We start from the raw sequence: 18,616 nt of genomic DNA on the forward strand, positions 1-18,616 counted from the left end.
AAAACTGAACTAATATCTTTCTTATGGTTTTGCTTAATTAAAATAAATCAAGCATGTAGGTTTTTCTTTTCTTTTATAAATAATATAAAACTCACGATTTTATGGTTTCTTTTTAACGATAGTTTGGCTATCGGCGTTTCTTACGTTCTCTCGGTCGTAGTAGTGAGTTCTCATTTAGTACGATGTTTTCTCCTGTGTAGTTTGTGTTGTTCTTAGTCTACTTTGTTTCCTTGTATGTTTGTTGGTGTGCTTTGATCTACGAGTAGAACAAGAATTGTTTGTAAGCGCCGGTGATCAGAAGCTGAGTACTAAAGCTACAGAAGTTGCAGAATGGAAGATAGAGTGAGGCTTCTGAAGCAAGTTGCTTTGGGTGTAAAGCAAGACTAAGGCAAGTATAGCTTGTGTTTTCTTTCTGTGACCATGATCTTGAAACTTTACTAATGAATATGCTATAAACATAAACAAGATGACTTTTTAGCAACATAAGGACTTGTCTTGTAACTGATCATCCAGGACTTACAGTACAGCTGTGAGGGCTATATGGCTCTGGCTTTAGCTCAGTATGAGGTCTTTTTCTAGCCGGCTTAGAGGATACTGTGAGTTGGGTATAGGACAGCCTCTGTCCTGTTGAGCCTAGCTATGGAAGCGGCCTTTTATTTTTTTGGAAGGGGGGTTCCTATATCCGATGACCATGAGGCCCTTCCCGGTTAGACGGAACCTTTGAAAGGCTTCATAGTGAACCCTGCCTGCCTTCCTTGGTAGAGGGTTAAGAGGCTCACGACCTCAGGCGAAAGGGCAATTCATGACTCAAAGTGAAAGTGTACACCTCTGCGCAGAGTTTAATAAACTGGTATACTAGCTGTGCTCACAGATACGAGCAGCCTTGGAACACTTACATAAGGGATGATGACTTTTACTTGTTAAGATGATCATTTATGTCAATTGTTTAAGATATTTATTATTCAATTAAACTTGATCATGTGGATATGGAATACACTACCTTGTTGCTATATTTGCGGAGTTCGACATGGACTCACTCTTGCAATTTCCCCCTCACCTCAGGACGAAGTTCAGATTGCTAGTTTTTGAAGGAGTTAGGCTTGTGATCAACTAGTCAGTTTGGATCCAGTGGAGTGTGGTCTACACCCAGAGATCAGAGTTGTCTATCCGTTGATTATTTTCTAAGGTTATCTCTTTTGCTAAGTTCGCTATATATTAAGCCTTATGAATTGATACTGCCCCTTTACTTGTAGCTATATGTGAGAATTGATTTCTAGGGCTCACATATGGTGTGCATTTGGCTTTGTCCTTGAAACCGGGTGTTACAGACTGGACGCAGGCTTCGAGGTGGACCTGCATGTCCAATGCCTAACCCTAGGCTCGGTCAGCCACGCTGGCTTGATCGGATGCTAGGACCGGACATAGGGCGTGGGTTTAGTTAGTGGTTCTAGAGAAGGAGTAGCTTGGATTGGTGATCAGACGCTGGCGGCAGTGCGTGACCGGACGCGCAGGGGGTGCGTCAGGTCCACATTGACGTATGCTGGCATCAGCATCTCAACGCGTGAGACCGAGAGGACCGAACTCTGGCTTGACTCTAGTCAACCACGAGTGGAAGCGTCTGATCACAGAAATACCTCATGGGGTAGTTTCTATTCCTGACCGAACTCTGCGTTGAGCCATGTCAGGTCGGTTTGAGCAGCGCGTCTGGTCGATCTTTAACAACGCTAGCTCTAAGATTTGATCATTGGAATCTGGCGGCTATGGTTCAAAGTGCTAACATGTGGACGGCCAAGGGCGATCGGACGCTAGCCGACCGGGCACTGGGGTGTCCGGTTAGTGCGTCTGGTCAGCCCGAGAGCTCCTAATGGCTCTCTGAGCTTTAGGGCTTTATAAATAGGAAGGTACCAACTTGGGGCTCACTCTTTTGGCACTTTGACATACTTGACAACCTTATGAGCCTAAGCAAACACCTCCCACTCATCTCAATCATTAATTCATCATCATAGTGAGATTGGAAGTGATTCCAAGTGCATTTGCTTGAGTGATTGCATCTAGTGGCACTTGGGGATCATAGTGGCTATGGTGTTCTTGTTACTCTTGGTGGTTGCTGCCACTTAGATGGCTTGGAGCAGTGGAGGAGCTTTGGCATGTGTTGGTGATTGTTAGTGACCGGCTCCGGTGATTGTGAGGGGTCTTGTACCTTCCTCGGAGGAGAGCCGAAAGGTAACTCTAGTGGATTCCTCATGTCACTGAGTTACCTCACTTGTGTATAGGTTCTTACAGTGTCCATTTATTGGATGAGGTTTGTGCAACACCTCTTAGCTGCCAAACCACCAAGTGTTGGTCGACACAATAGGGACTAGCATGCCGGCAAGCACGTGAACCTCGGGAGAAAAATCATGTGTCATTCTTGTGATTGGATTTCTCCCAGTGATTGGTTGTCATCAAATAGTGATTGGTTGATTCCTCGACACATTGGTATAATCACCCTACTCACTGCTTTACATTCCTTACAAACTAGTTGTCAAGCTCTTTAGTGTAGTTAGTCTTTGAGAGCTTGTTAGTTTGGTTAGTGTAGCTCTTTAGTTAGTCTTTGAGAGCACACTAGCTTAGTGAGTAGTGACCTAGCTTGTTGTGTGCCTAGTGATTATAGAAACTAGAATTGTTGGGATAGGTGGCTTTAAACCCTTGTAGAGCTAGAGCAAAATTTCATTAAGCCATTTGTTGTACTAATCAATTGCTTTAGTCCTTTGTAGAATTTTTAAAATAGGCTATTCACCCCCCTCTAGCCATATTAGGACCGTTCACATGCCTTCTTCTTTGTCTTCATTGTGGGCTTGTTTGGACTAACTTCTATGAAGTGCTCCAACTCGCCGCATCCATAGCATCCTTTCTTTCTTTACTCAGTTCTTTGATTAGTGAAGATGAAATATGGAATTTGGATGGGCACACCCTTGACAGTGAGCCTTTGGATTATCTTCTCCACCTTGTTGATAAGTTTGATTGATTCTTCATCAAGGTCAGAGGTGGAGGAGGAAGATTGATCATCACTTGATTCATCATCATCATCATCATCCTCATCTTCTTCTTCTTCACTTGAGGAGCTTGAACTTGTCTCAACTTTCTTGCACTTCATCTTCTTGTGCTCATCACATGTGAGAGCTTTGCCTTTGCTTGATGAAGAGGCTTCTTCATGACCCATCTTGCATGACATCTCAAATGCCACTATCTTGCCAATCACAATGGCCGAGATCATGTTGCTCAAGTCCTCCATGTTGTGGAGGATGGTGATGATGCTTGCATACTTCTTTTGTGGAAGCACAGAGATGATCTTCCTCACAATGTCTGCATCACCTGAAAGCTCTAGTTTGGTTTTGATGAATTGATAAAACCCTAGGTGCTAACCTACTAGCTCTAGTGATTATGAGAATAGGAAAGCACATTCCAAGTGGTGGAGCAAACAATGAAGATCATGGTGATGGTGGAGAGGCCATGGTGATCAAGTGCTTGGCTTGGAAAAGGAGAAAGAAAAATAAAAAGCTCAAGGCAAAGGTGAAACTTGAGAGGAGCTTTTATATTTTGGTGATTAAGACACCTAGTGGGTGTGGTCACATTTAGGATAGATAGCCGTACTATTAAGAGAGGTGAAGCTCATATCAAAATGCGGTTGTTAATGTGCCACTAGATGTTCTAATTCATTGCATATGCATTTAGATCTAGTGGACTGCTAACACCCTTAAAAATGTTTGTGAAAATATGCTACCACATGTGCACAAGGTGAAACACTTGGTGGTTAGCACATTTGAGCAAGGGTGGAGAAGTTGGTGAAGCGGAGACACTAATTTTCAGTGACCGGATGCAGCCTTCGAAGTGACTAGACCCGGTGTGAGTGCGTTCGGTCAATTATAGTGGAGCTAGCGCGCTCGAGCTCTGTCTGGCTAATGACCGGATGCTGCACAGTGAATATGACCAGATGCGTAGGGCCTGCGTCCGGTCACAAGTGACGTATGTTGACGCAAGTGAACTTGGCATGCTGGAGTTGAGTCAGAGAGAATTGGACGTCGTGGTGCATCTGGTCAAGCACGATTGGACGCGTCTGGTCGTCATTTTTCTCTCTGGATGCTTACTAGAATCAATCTGACGCTGGGATGTCATGGGGAGTGGCATGTCCAGTCGTTGGATGAAGCAGTGAGGGCACACATGAGTTGGCGAAGCACTGGCACATCCACACTTTGGGACCACGTGTCTAGTCATTACTTAACCGCGCGGGGAAGGCTGGTGATCGTTGGGATCATGCTGTCAAGGTTAAATCGCGAGGACACATCGACGACATCGCAAGATTGGATGCTAGCTATGTGGTGTCTAGTCGATCGGACCTACACATCTGGTCACCCCAAGTAGGGCTCTGTGGTGAGCCCAACGGCTCTTTTCGAAGGGGCTCTGTTGACGATCACTAATACCAATTATAAACCATCAACATAACCTGCATATATGCTTAATTCCATCACCAAACATAGGTATAGGGGCTTAAACTAATAAATTCCATAAGTTTTGGTGAATATGTGACTATGGGAGGATTTAATCAGAAAACTACCAAGGAGGACCTATTCACCAAAGGAAATTACGGAATTATGTCGCATAAACAACTTGGAAAGGATCTAGAAGACACCAGAAGACAATACACTAAGGCGGGGCTCGAGAGGCTGCTAGGTGGGGCCAGCCGGCCCCACCTATAGGCCTCCTAGCCCCCTAGGCCCACCAATCATATTCCGTCGCCTCGTACTCCTTCCTATGATCTACACCATTGATTCAAAGGCGGTTTTAGGTCGGTTCATCCAACAGTGATCGAGGGAGTTGACATGGTTCGATGATGTGGCGATTCCTTGCCCCCTACTCCACCTCGATTCCTTGCCCCCTACTCCACCTCAGCCTATATATAGCAGCCCCTACCCCCCCTCCCTGAGACATAAGTCAGAGCAGAAGATAGAGATCAAACCCTAATCTTTAGAGCTCCATTCTAGAGAATAGCTAGCTATGTTAGATCTAGAGAGAGGCAAGCATGCTTCACTTGGATTTCCGATCTTGTCAAGAGAGTGGTTTGGTATAATCTTTGTATCCTGTCTCTTTTGTATCTCCATTCCTTTTATATGCTTGCTACAATTGTTATGACAATATTAGTATTCATCTTATCCATGTTCTTCGTTATAATGTTCATCGTCTACTTTGATTATATGCTTAGTATAGCTAGTTTATCATTATGTCCATGCATTAGTTCGTATAGCGCTCGCTCCGCTGCGCATGGGGTGAGTGGTCGACATTGTGTAAGCGTGGTGCTTATACGTTGTTTACTTGTGGATACACCCTATATTCTGGGTCATGTAGTAGATCATAGATGTGACACTCCCATTGAGTCCTTTGTAGTCCACTCCCCGAATATAGGCGCACGTAGGATTTGGTTACAAAGGAAGAACAAGCTCTGTTCTTAATCTTCCTTAGTAATATCCCTTATGTGTAGATATAAATATGATCTTAGCCATGACTGCTAAGTGTTATTGCACTAATCATCGTATGCTTTGACTAGTAACTAAGAATGACTTAGGAATTATCTCTCTAATTTCTACCTAGTCATGCTAATGTCTTAGAAAGGAGTATTCTTGGTGGTTAACTATTCATTATCAATGCTCAATTATCATGTACTTATCATATATATCTTATCAAGAACCCTTAGTTAAGTTAGACCGTAGTTAGTCTCACATGTTTCGCTGTGGATACGATACTTGGAATACTTTCGGGTGAAAGCATAGTGATATCCACGTGCTTGTGGATTTATCTGTGTGCATTAATTTATACCAACAAGCTTTTTGGCGCCGTTGCTGGGAAACGGTTGTTGAATTAACTTCGAGCCTAGCTTAACATTTTATCTTTTATTTGTTTTACTTTTTCTTTTAGCATGAATAACACTCCTATATGTCAATATGCTAAACCCACAAGCGCAAGCCTAGAGCCACCAAAATCTTCAGAGCCTATCATAACACCTGGTCATGAGCTACGCCCATGTTTAAAACTGATTTGGGATCAATCCTTCTTGGGAGAAGGTGATGAAAACCCATACTCACACCTATGGGAGTTCGCATAGACCTATGCATGCTTGCGTATCGCTGGCATGTCTGAGAAGACCTTATGATGGAAGTTATTTCTGTTCTCTTTAACGAGAAGACCTAAGCAATGGTATAGTCGAACCGTAGGAAGTATGCAAGGAGATTGGGAAATGTTATGCTCTAAATTGTGTCTATGTTTCTTTCCCATCTCAAGAGTAGTCAGCCTTTGAATAAAAGTTCTAACCTTTAGAGGAGCTTTTCTTCATTTGTCTACTAGTGAAGCAATGTCTATGCTTGATAGAATTGGTGGAAAGACTCCTTGCACTAGCATTCATAATGAACTCCCCTAGGAAGAGAAGAAATCATCTCCCGATCAAGAAGAGGAAGTTCTGATAGCCAAATTACAACCACTCCAATCCCAAGATTTAGCTATCAATCCCGAACCATCAATACCCTAGAATCCAAATCCTCCAAAAGAAGAAGAAATTCAACCTTATGAAATTTCTTGTGAGGATGATCTTTTTTATGCTGATTTTGGGAAAAACTTAAACTTCTAGTTCCACAAGAGACCTTCGAGTGAATATAATTTAAATCCTCTCAAGAAGGGATCTCTTATAAAGCGTCCTTATTGCCATATAGGGCTTTGGAAAGAACTCAAGAGTGGCATGTCAAGTGATGCCATAGAAGGAGAGCTGAGCCATCTAGAAGCCATTCCTATCCTCTCCCCTTCTATGTCCACATTAGATGACTCATCTAAACCCATCTTTCAACCCATCCTTGGCCCCGATGATCCCTCTTATGCTCTTTCTCCTAGGTCTCATGATGACCCTAGAAATCCATTAAGACAACCGAAGCATAGGAGTTATGAAGACCACAAGGATGACCAAGAAGAGCAACGACAATGGCTAAAATCTATCAAGAACTCATATGTCATTGCTAAAGAATGGATTAACAAGGACTAAGCCTTATGGGTAGAATCCAAACTTGGCTTCGATCCAAACGGTGAGCTTAAATCAATCTCTTTAATAAACATGACTCATCCAAGTTTGGAGGAGGCCTTAGATAAGATCACCCTGAGAGTCACTAATCCAAGGGAAATCCTAGACAATAAAATGACCAATGAATGTCATAGGCATGGAATGATGGAGATAATGTTTCCACCTATAGACATTCATAAAGAAACACCCTTGGAGCTTGAAAGGGAAGATGACATAGATGAGCATGAAAGTTATTTCATGAACACCTCATTAAATCCATGCTCGCATGAGAAATCTCTTGAATTAATTGGTCTCTCCAACATTGCTACACACGAGATCCTCAACCCTCTCATTCTCATGTTCATAAAGACTTTGAAAGGGTGGTTGTAGATGCATATGTTTATCATATTGCAAATCTTGTTGGCATCAATTTTGAGATAGGTAGACAAAGGTTGGTGTTGGAGGGGAAACCACTCCACTAAATAGAAGCGTAATTTGAAGGTTTCCCAAGGACAAACTTCTATCCTAAAACAAGCACTTTCAGGAGATAATATGAGTTTTCACCTTCTGTTGTGATACCCTTGTGAAATAAGCATAGAAATATAATTGTGAAAATATTCCTTCAAGTATTTTTGTCACTAACCATTCCAGGTTTAAAGCAAAAAGAATGATGGATGATGACTCAAGGTATGTCCAACCATTTATCATGCAACACTAAATCACATCCATCCAAACTTGACTTTGCCTTACAAAATTCAACCCTAGGGGATGGGCTTCTCTGAAAAAACCTTATGCCATGTTGTTAATTCATCTTGGTTGTTTCTACTTTTAAATTATGCTCAATAACAATCATGCTCTTTCATCTCCAATTGAATAAATCCCTATAATGCTTTCATGCTACCTTTGTTTACTATAATATGCTTAAGGCTTGGAGTATGTTCATACATCTTTTAAATTAAGCATGGTGCTTAGTTTAGGAGTGCTGATCTTACTTCCAAAGGTTTTAGTGCCTTCCTAAATCAAATTAGACATGGTGTCTAGGTTGATTTTTGAACCAAGAATATGCTATAGTAGATACTAGTCATTTTTGTTGGACTAACCCCATGCAAGAAAGTCTTAATTCAATATTGGTAAGTCACAAGATGAAGTCAAATCAGAGATGAAGCAAGACACATGATGAACTCCAATAACATTGCAAAAAAAGACACAACTCATTCAAGATGGATGGAAGAACTGTAAGTATCAAATGTCACTCACTTTGCCTTTTACTGCAAGTTACCTTTGCCTTGAAACCATGTTTATATAGACCATGATAAACAAAAATTATGCTAGAATAATTCTAATATCATCTTTTCATTAGCATAGAGGGAAATTACAAAATTCTAGACAAATAACCTATGTTTCAAAATTGTGTATTCCTTTGGGTATGTGTTGTCCATTGATCCTTTGTAGGCATAAAACAATGAGTGGAGCGGAAGGACCAACAAAGTGGTAAGATAAAAAAAAGAATAGAAAGATGGCATGACAAAAGGATGAGAAGGAAAAGGTGCGATCTAGGAAACAAGAAGCTCATGAACAGTTCAAACTACGAGGCTAGACAAACAAGGAAAAACTTCAAGCAAAAGGAAAGGATCATTAGGAGCCATCTACCTTTCGTCATATGGTGTCATCATGCTCTAATGATAAAGAACACACTCCAAGCAAAGTATGGGGGAAGATAGTTGATTTCCCAATTCCTACAAGTGAAGGTTCTGAGCCTGTCAAACCAAAATCAAAACTCAAAACCAAGATGGGTTTGATGGAAGAGGATGACATCACCATTAGAGGCGTCATTACAAGAATTCTCATCTTACGAGCAAACCAAGGAACTTGATTAATGAACTTCACAAAGGAGAAGTCTGGTTCGAAGGACTTACAACATCGAACCCTCACCGAAAGAGCTAGCTTGGGGGAGAAGCATTCCCATGTATCCATGTAAGTATTCTTTTCCCTTTTGTTTTAATTTTAGTTTCTTTCCAATAGTTAAAAAATATATATATGATGAATGAAAAACAAAATAAAAATTTATCTTTGCATTAGTCATTTATAGTAATAGTATGTAATCTAAAAATGGAAATAAAATAAAAAGGTGTGACTAGTTTGCTTTAATTTGTTTTTAAGAGTTAGTTAGCAAATAAGGAGGACTCAGGATAATCTTGATGAGGACATGACACCCATGCATATGACCATGTTTGGTGCATGGTATGGAGGAGTAGGAGTCCAGCAAGGGTGTCCAAGTCAAGAAGGAGGCCCGAGGCTAATTTGGTTCGAGTCCCCGAGGTGGAGGCCCAAAGCAACTCAAGTTCGAGTCTGCCTTGGCTTCCAGGACCAGTCTGCCTTAAACTGGTCACCCAGGACACATCCGGACTCCGTTTTCAACGATCCACATATGGCTGGAAATCTAATTTGATAAGGAAGCCAATCCAAGTGGTCTCACATCAAAATACCTTTGGAATCAATGGGAATCATCGAAACAAGTCAGCATCCATAATCTGTTAGGGTGCTGCGACACCATCTTTTGGTCTGTTGGACCGTGTATCGTGTTTGGGCCCATTAGGGGGCGCGTCTAGGGAGGGTGATGCCCAAGACTCTATAAATAGCAGCCGTCACTCTCCTTAGGGTTTGGGTTTTGTTTAGTTCTTGATTTTCTCATGAAACAGACATCATTTTGCTACAACTGTGCCGCCAAGGCTGCTTGCTGTGAACTCTTGATCTTGTTCGCCTGTGGCGATTAGCCCTTTCGAATAAAGACTTAAACTCCTCCTCATTATCATAAGCCTCATATTTATTTGCAATTTCATATTACATTCATCCCATTCTTGCTTGTGTTCTCGATTCGCTTGTAGGAAAGCCTTCTCGGCGAGGTCAATCGCGTTCGCGTGGTTGATAACCAATGGAGCAGTGGTGTAACGATTGCGGGGGTCCGAATCAGTCTTTGTTCGAAGCCTAGATCATGAATGTTGAGTCTCCACCAATCGACGCTATCATACCTTTCAGAAGATCGGGCCTAGTCTACATCAAGTGGTATTAGAGACCTTGTTGCCCGTTAGGTATAACTTTGTTTTTCCCTTTAGATTGTTACTGTTTTTGCATTACCTATAGTCCAAAAAAAGCCAAAAAAATACATCATCACATATTCCCTGTCCTATAGCCTCATTGTGCCATTTAATTTCATCTCTGTTTTACATTATTGAGTTTGTGCCCTAGGTCAAGTTCTGGTTGCTGGTTTTAGATCGTTTTTTAGTCCAGTTTGTGTTTTCCCCTTTGTTTTTCATCATAATCCGTGAACATCTCCAAGTCTTGTTGAGTTTCCTTTGTATCCATCAAACCCTAGTCCACGCCATCTAATTTCCTACACTTGTCTTCACTGTTTCCATCAAATCATTGCTACCATGACCAATTTTGCGCGCATTGTTCCCGTTTTGTCCTCTAATTCAGAGTGTGTTCGTAAAACTAGTCTAGTTTTTGCATACGAACTCGGATTTTGACGTTCCATATATCAAAATCGATCAGAAAAAAAATTCAGATCCATCCATCCCTCATATTTTCTTGGTCAGAGATTTTTATTTTGGTCAAAAAGTGGTCACAAGATCCTCTTTTCGTGGTCATAAGGTTTTTATCGATTTCGAGCACGTCTTCTAAAAATTCCACAGGCCACGTCTTTCACTTGTTTAAGCTCATATTTTCTGTGGTTACTTCTTTTGTGCTCCTAAGTGAAGAAAAAATATCAAAATAATAAAAAGAAAAAGTTGAAATTTCTCAAAAAAACAACGACAGCCCAAAAAATAGAAAAAAGAGAGGGGCAAAAGAGGAACAATATCTAGAGGAGCACATAGAGAGCGCCATTTGAGCTATGTTTGTGTGTGCTGATTTCTACCTTGTTCCTAATCATATTCTTGCTGTTCACATCACTTGATACATCTAGTACTTGGAACATGAGTAGGCCAGCAACTAAGACAAGTACTTGGGTTACTTATTCAGCTTTGCTATATAGTTGTGAATTTTGCTATTCTTTGCTACTATATTGTGCCTGTCCAAGCTCCACTTTCTTCTAACTAAGTATATGTTCGCCTTGCAACTGTTACACTCAAGCTACAACGGTATCACAGTCACCGACCGATTGCACTGCCTGTTGCTTTATTAAGAACACTTGTAAGACCATGGTAAGACGCTTGAGAGTTAGTGCCTTGTTTTTTCCTTGTCCACAACCTAAGTAGTTGATAGGGATAATACTTTTGTGTTGTCTTTTGTTGTCTTCTAACAATGACAGGTTGTTCGTATCCACCGACTTATGATGGTATAGGTGCTGATGAGTACATGGAGTGGGAAATTGTCATAGATAACATATTTGCTACTCGCTTTATGTGTCTAAAGAGGAAGGTAACAAATGCAGCTAGTGTTTTGCGACATTCTGCTTTTATCTTGGTGGGAGTCTTTAGATCCTTCTAACAAACCTCAAACTTGGAATGATATGAAACTCCTTATGCGAGAAACCTTTGTTAATCCACCTCCTGTTTTGACTTCATATACTAAGGTGCACCATTTAGAGGATGAGTCTATTATTATTCCTCTTCCTATGACTAACCTTCTACAGGATAATGTACATAAGCGAGAGGATGACATGGAAGAAAATGAGGAACTCACAACCTCATATGCAAATTCAGAACCATCACTTCACAATGCACCTATTACTCCTGCTGAGAACACAGGTAATGCCCATGGTGCTACACTCACAGAAGGTGAAAATAGTTTTAATGTACTAAATTCTTCCACAAACTATGCTATCATAGAGCAATTGTTAGTGGAACCCTCTCTTGATTTATCTCCGTCCCATGATAATTTGCTTGAAGTTCCTTGTGATAAAGATGAATTGGTTGATGATGCCTTAGTTTTACATGTTTTGGAACCAGCCACTTGTGCTGAAAATAAACATGTTATTTATATTGCTACTAAAACTGATGAGTTTAAACTGTTGACTTCTTTACATACTTTAGGTTACATTGAATTTGATGTTTTGTGTAACCTAGATTGTTTGGAGGAGAGCCTATTTAAATATGTTGATTTGCCTTGGTTTTCTAAACATACATATCATGTTATTGGCAAATATAATAACAAGAGACAATATATGATATATCGAGTATACATTCGTAGTAACATGAATTCTCCTTTTGTTGTACAAGATTATGATTGTTTAGAGGGCAGCCATAATAATACAAACATTTTCTCATGTTCCTCAAAGAAACAAGTTCACTTCCAAGAAGGGGAGCATTGTTGGTTGCTACCTATGTCTGCTAGATCATCTATTCCTGCATTGTCTTTGGTTAGTTCTAATCTTTTGCAGGATAGTGTTGACATACATCGTGTGCATTTGGATCATGGAGTCTACATGCTTGCTGAAAATTTTATGCAAGATGACATGCTACAAACTTAGAAAAATGGTCACATTCCTTCTCACAATTATTTTAGTTTCCTTTGTTTTTGCAACCCTGTTCTCCTTTATGTTGTGCAGGATCAGTTTCAAGCACAATCGACGCCGAGGACGGCTTTTCGTCAAGAAGGGGAGGATGATGAGGACATGACACCCATGCATATGACCATGTTTGGTGCATGGTATGGAGGGGTAGGAGGCCAGCATGGGTGTCCAAGTCAAGAAGGAGGCCCGAGGCTAATTCGGTTCGAGTCCCCGAGGTGGAGGCCCAAAGCAACTCAAGTTCGAGTCTACCTCGGCTTCTAGGATTAGTCTACCTTCAACTGGTCACCCAAGATGCATCCAGGCTTCATTTTCTACGATCCACATATGGTTGGAAAGCTAATTTGATAAGGAAGACAATCCAAGTGGTCTCACATCAAAAGACCATCGGAATCAACGGGAATCATCAAAACAAGTCAGCATCTAGAATCTGCTAGGGTGCTGCGACACCAGCTTTTGGTCTGTTGGACCGTGTATCGTGTTTGGGCCCATTAGGGGGCGCGTCCAGGGAGGGTGACGCCCAACACTCTATAAATAGCAGCCGTCGCTCTCCTTAGGGTTTGGGTTTTGTTTAGTTCTTGATTTCCTCATGAAACAGACATCGTTTTGCTGCAACTGTGCCGCCAAGGCTGCTTGCTGTGAACCAGGGCCCCAGTTCTTGATCTTGTTCGCCTATGGCGATTAGCCCTTTTGAATAAAGACTTGAACTCCTTCTCATTATCATAAGCCTCATATTTATTTGCAATTTCAGATTGTGTTCATCTCGTTCTTGCTTGTGTTCTCGATTCGCTTGCAGGAAAGCCTTCTCGGCGAGGTCAATCGCGTTCGTGTGGTTGATAACCGACGGAGCAGTGGTGTACCGATTGCGGGGGTCCGAATCAGTCTTTGTTTGAAGCCTAGATCATGAATGTCGAGTCTCCACCAATTGATGCTATCATACCTTTCGGAAGATCGGGCCTAGTCTACATCAAATCTCTTAAATGGAAATGATGAATAGTTGCTCTGTTGTAATTCATTTCAAGTACCTAGTTTTCAGCCTTGAATTATCTCAAGTTTTGGATAAGATTGTTTTGATATAAGGATTTACTCTGAACTTGAAACTCGTGGGTAGCATATGCTTGATCTAAGTCTAGGTAATTGATGGATATGATATGAGAAGGTCAGAGCTGCTGTTTATCTTGTTCCTGTCATCGTGAAAAAGTGGTAGCCACGCCGGTTGGACATGCAGCAAGACAAAATGATCTGGAGATCTGCCTGGCTTCAACGTAGGACCAGTCGATCCCTTGAGCTATTAACATATATGTGCCAAAGATACATCACTGGCTAAATCAGATTTGATCAATACGTGGTGTAGAGCCAATGAATCCGGTGAAAAAGGGATATGCCATGCAAACAATCGACTGTTAAATATAAAGGGATCTACGAACTATCTAGATCTAATTCATTACCACCAATAGTGAGGTTCAATCAGATCGATATAGCTATGATGATGACAATAATCTAAAACCAGAAAATCCATAGAACTGACCATACGTCAATAGGTTCACAAAAGCATGCCATATCTATGAAAGCGTAGACGAATCAGCTAAAATAGCCGATTTAGGTAGGAAAGGGATTACAACATGTGAACAATTGACTATCTAATATGGACAGATCTATAAACTCATCAAATCTAACATGTTATCTTTAATAGTGGGGTTCGACCGAGTCGATGGCAGCCATAGTAAAGATAACATATCAAACCTTCAAAGTAAACAGATCCATTCACATTTAACAGAATCATGAAAACACATTATAAGCGTTAAAGTACTGGCAATTGGCTATTTAGCCGATGTAGGCATAGCAAACAGCCAAGGTCACGCCTGGTCGAAAGCAAATCTACCAACTAGCATACTCTGATCCAAAGTGCTAACAGTGGGGATCGACCGGATCGTTACAACCATAATAGCGAGCTATAGATTAGATTCAACTAGCTACTAAACCTCCTCAAGATCAGAGATGCCTTAGCCGCGTACTATGCATGATCAAGATCGAGGTAGAACGACCAATAAAACATAATTCGTCGTTTAAAGTAGGAACCATCATAATGTGACAAAATAAACGATGGACTAAAAGGATATGAGGCCATTCTAGATCGATCTTGATCGGGAAGGTTGATATTACTAAAAACTAATGACAACAAGAACATTAGCAAGATCAGTAACTTAATGAATCTACCCAAAGGATGTCACCTTTAGGTAGAGCCGATAACTTGACCTTAATCTAATTTGAGTTATGGAGGTCGAACTTAACCGATGTAGCCGTACTTGAACTAGATAAGGATCGATAACTAACTTATACTAGAGCTCATAAGAGGTCAGCCAAACTGATGCAGCCTTACAAACAAAAGTATAAGCCATGATGGTACTTACAGACAAGCCGGAGGTCGACCGGATCGATGCAGCCCTGCTTATTGAAGAACTCGCCGAGATCTATAGTACTCCTACTCCTAAGGGTGGCATGAAACCAAAAAAAGTAATTGGTATTGTCACACCCGATTTTAAGGATAAAGTGGGATGCAAAATCTTATGTGCGCCCAGAGATCAGTCACACACATAAGTCGACAAATTATAAATAGTATCATCACAAGTGTTTATTACATCACGAATATTAAGACGTAGTCTTCACATAAGTGTAGCAGAAGTATAAATAAAAGATCTCTCATGGAAGCTCCATATCATAGGGACGTCAACTGGTTGACCACAAGTCTAGTAATCCTCAGGAAAGTTGTCATTACCATAGCCATCTATTACCCATCCAGGATTTTTATCCAAATGATGAAAATAAACAAGCATAAGTACATGTCGTACTCAATAAGTGTAACATGGGGTTCATGAGGCTCAAAAGGCTTGACACAGGTTTAACAGCGTTCAGCTTTTAGTTGTCACAATTTTAGCATAACGGTAGCAACAAGTTGTTTCAATCCCAAAGTAAAACACATGATCAATGTAAACATGAGTAATGAATAGCATAAACAAATAATTCTTAGTGATCATCTATTCCATAAGGGTCCAAGGACGCTCATGACCATGAGCATGGCTAATATACCAGTTTTACACTCTACAGAGGTTGTACACTTTCATTGCGAGTCATGATACCCATATGCCCAGGTTAATTACTCCCAAAACACTTCCAAGGTGAGCAGGTAGGGGTCACTATGAAGCCTTTCAAAGGTTCATCTAACAAGTTAGGGCCATTAGATTCACTCGGCAAACAGATATAGAACCCCCCTTCCCGATGGCACATTGACATGAAGCCTATACACATGGGGACAGAGGTCGCACTATACCCGATTCGGCAAGCCATTCTTATGCCAATAAAGGTAACCTCTAACAAGCTAGAAAAGGTCCTCATACTAAGCTAAAGCCAGAGCCATGTAGCCCTCACAGTTGTACTATAAGTCTCGGATGTTTGCTTACAGATAAGTCCTTAGGGAGAGGAATCTGAAGCATTTAGAAAGTAGCAAAATACTCTAGTCCCCAATTTCCAAGTTGCTAAAAGTCACATTTTAAAGTTTATTGCATATACCATTAGTCAAGTTACAAGATCATGGTTTAATTGAGCACTAGCAAAGCTACCCAATGCATATCCCATAGGAGACAAGGTATAAGTTCAATTCTAGGGAATCCCTATCAAGGTGACACACGCACCATGAATTAAATATATTAAAGTTGATAGGAAACAAGGATGATCCCATGCTACACTTTCCTTGAACAAAATGCTCCTACTCATCCTGCTCGTCAAAGTAGTATTCTTGGTCTCCCACGAATTGCTCACCGTCTATACTCGATAATCACAGCAACATACAAGCATCCAAAAGCAATCATGCATTGCAAACAAAAGCTATAGATTAGAATAGTACACCAATCATCATAAAATCAAGATGAAAAGTTTGTAAAATGAATCTATGTCTCACTACGAACACACAGACACGAAGATCACAAAAATCGGAGCTAAAACGAAGAAGTTATGAATTAAGCAAGATTTCCTTTAATATAATTGATTAAATCTAACCTCAAAGTTTAAAAGTTGAAAACCTACTTATTAGTAGTATGAACATGTAGATTATGGAATTACGAACCTAACGTAACTTGAACAGATCAAATCGGAGTTAAAACGGAGATTTTATGGCTTAAACAAGATTAGTGGCAAAACTGTAAATAGATGAAAACGTATTTTGAATCTAATCCGAAGGAAACTACGCTTTCTAAAGAAGAAAACATATTCTTGATTTGCACATTGGACTACGGGTTCTATAAACAAAAACCCAAGGGGCTTTTTAGAAAATATACAAGGACGGCGGGTTAGATTAAGGAATAGGAGGGGTCTCTTTTGGAAATATGCCGACCGAACCGGTATCTTCAATTATAGGCTGTTGGATTAGACTCAGGTGGCCAGGATTGAATCGGGTAGGGGAGAGATGACACCAGCTGGCCGATGGCAAGGTCCGACAGCGGTGCCATGGCTGGAAGCGGGCGACGCTCATGGAAGACGAGCTATGGATCATCATTGAATGAAGCAAGAGCACAGGGAAAGAGAGGAGATCAAGGCGAGCTCGGCTAGATACCTTACCAAGGCGCAGAGCGGACAGAGGTGGCATGGTAGACGGTAAGGCAGACGGCTCATCGATGGCTAGGGTTATGTGGTGGCTCAGCGATTTGGCGAGGCTACAGCTGGCGCTTTTGGGTCAGGTGAAGGCGGCGCAACGTAGGGGCTCAGCTTTTATGAGGCTAGGCGGCATGGGTAGCATGCCAAGACACATAGAGGAGGCAGACTCGGCGGTGATGGCATTGGTGTGACCGACCCAGACACGAGCTAAGGAAGAAGGTGTAGCTGACAAGGAGGGCCCACCTGTCGGTGAGAGAAAAGAGAGGAGGGGCGCGGGCGACCGTGCGGGGCTACACTGGGCCATCTGCTGGGCTTCGGCCTGTGAGGGGAGGAGAGGGGAAAGCCGAGTGGTGCGGCTAGGCCAGTGAGGAAAGAACAGGACGCCTGGGCCAACAGGCCGAAAGAGGAGGGGGAAATAGAAATAGGTTTTTCCTTTTCTTTTCTAATTTTCCAAACAAGTTTTGAATTGCAAATTCAAATCAATTTGAAGTTTGACTTCATACAATACACAAATAATATGCAGCAGCATGAATGCATAGACATGTAGGTAACCTTATATTTGATTTTAATTTTATAAAACTTTATTATTTACTACATTGCATGCACACACATAAGCATAATTAAATCAATTTACCTATTTATGAATAATATAAATTTTAGGGTGTTACAATTCTACCCCCCTTAAAATGAATCTCGTCCTCGAGATTTGGACGATGCTTACTCAAAAAGCTGCGGGTATGTTTTTTCTCAGATCCTCTTCTCTTTCCCATGTAGCCTCATCTTCTGTATACCGATTCCACTGAACCTTACATATCTTTATAACTTGGCTCCTCATAACCCTTTCTGTCGTTTCCAAAATCTTTATCGAAAACTCCTCATAGGTAAGATCTTCCTTAACTGTAAGCTCTAACAATATCTGCTCCTTAGGTACACACAAACACTTCTTTAATTGAGACACATGGAACACATCATGTACACCTGACAAACTCTCAGGCAATTCCAACTGATAAGCTACTTCACCACGTCTCTCTAAAATCTTGAAAGGTCCAATATACCTTGGTGCTAATTTTCCTTTCATATTAAACCTTCTCACACTTCTCATAGTGAAACTTTTAGGTAAACATAATCCCCTATTTCAAAAACCAATTCTCTTCTCCTAGTGTTGGTATAACTCTTCTATCGAGACTGTGCTACTCTTAAGTTATCCCTAATCATCCTTACTTGCTCTTCTGTGTCTCTTAAAACATCCAGTCCGAACACTTGAGTTTTTCCTGTCTGATTCCAAAACAATGGGGTTCTACACTTTTGTCCATATAATGCTTCAAAAGGTGCCATATTGAGACTCTTCTGATAACTGTTATTGTACAAGAACTCTGCGTAAGGCA

Source organism: Miscanthus floridulus, chromosome 13 (assembly GCF_019320115.1).
Source record: "Miscanthus floridulus cultivar M001 chromosome 13, ASM1932011v1, whole genome shotgun sequence".
In the NCBI taxonomy this organism is placed as follows: Eukaryota; Viridiplantae; Streptophyta; class Magnoliopsida; order Poales; family Poaceae; genus Miscanthus; species Miscanthus floridulus.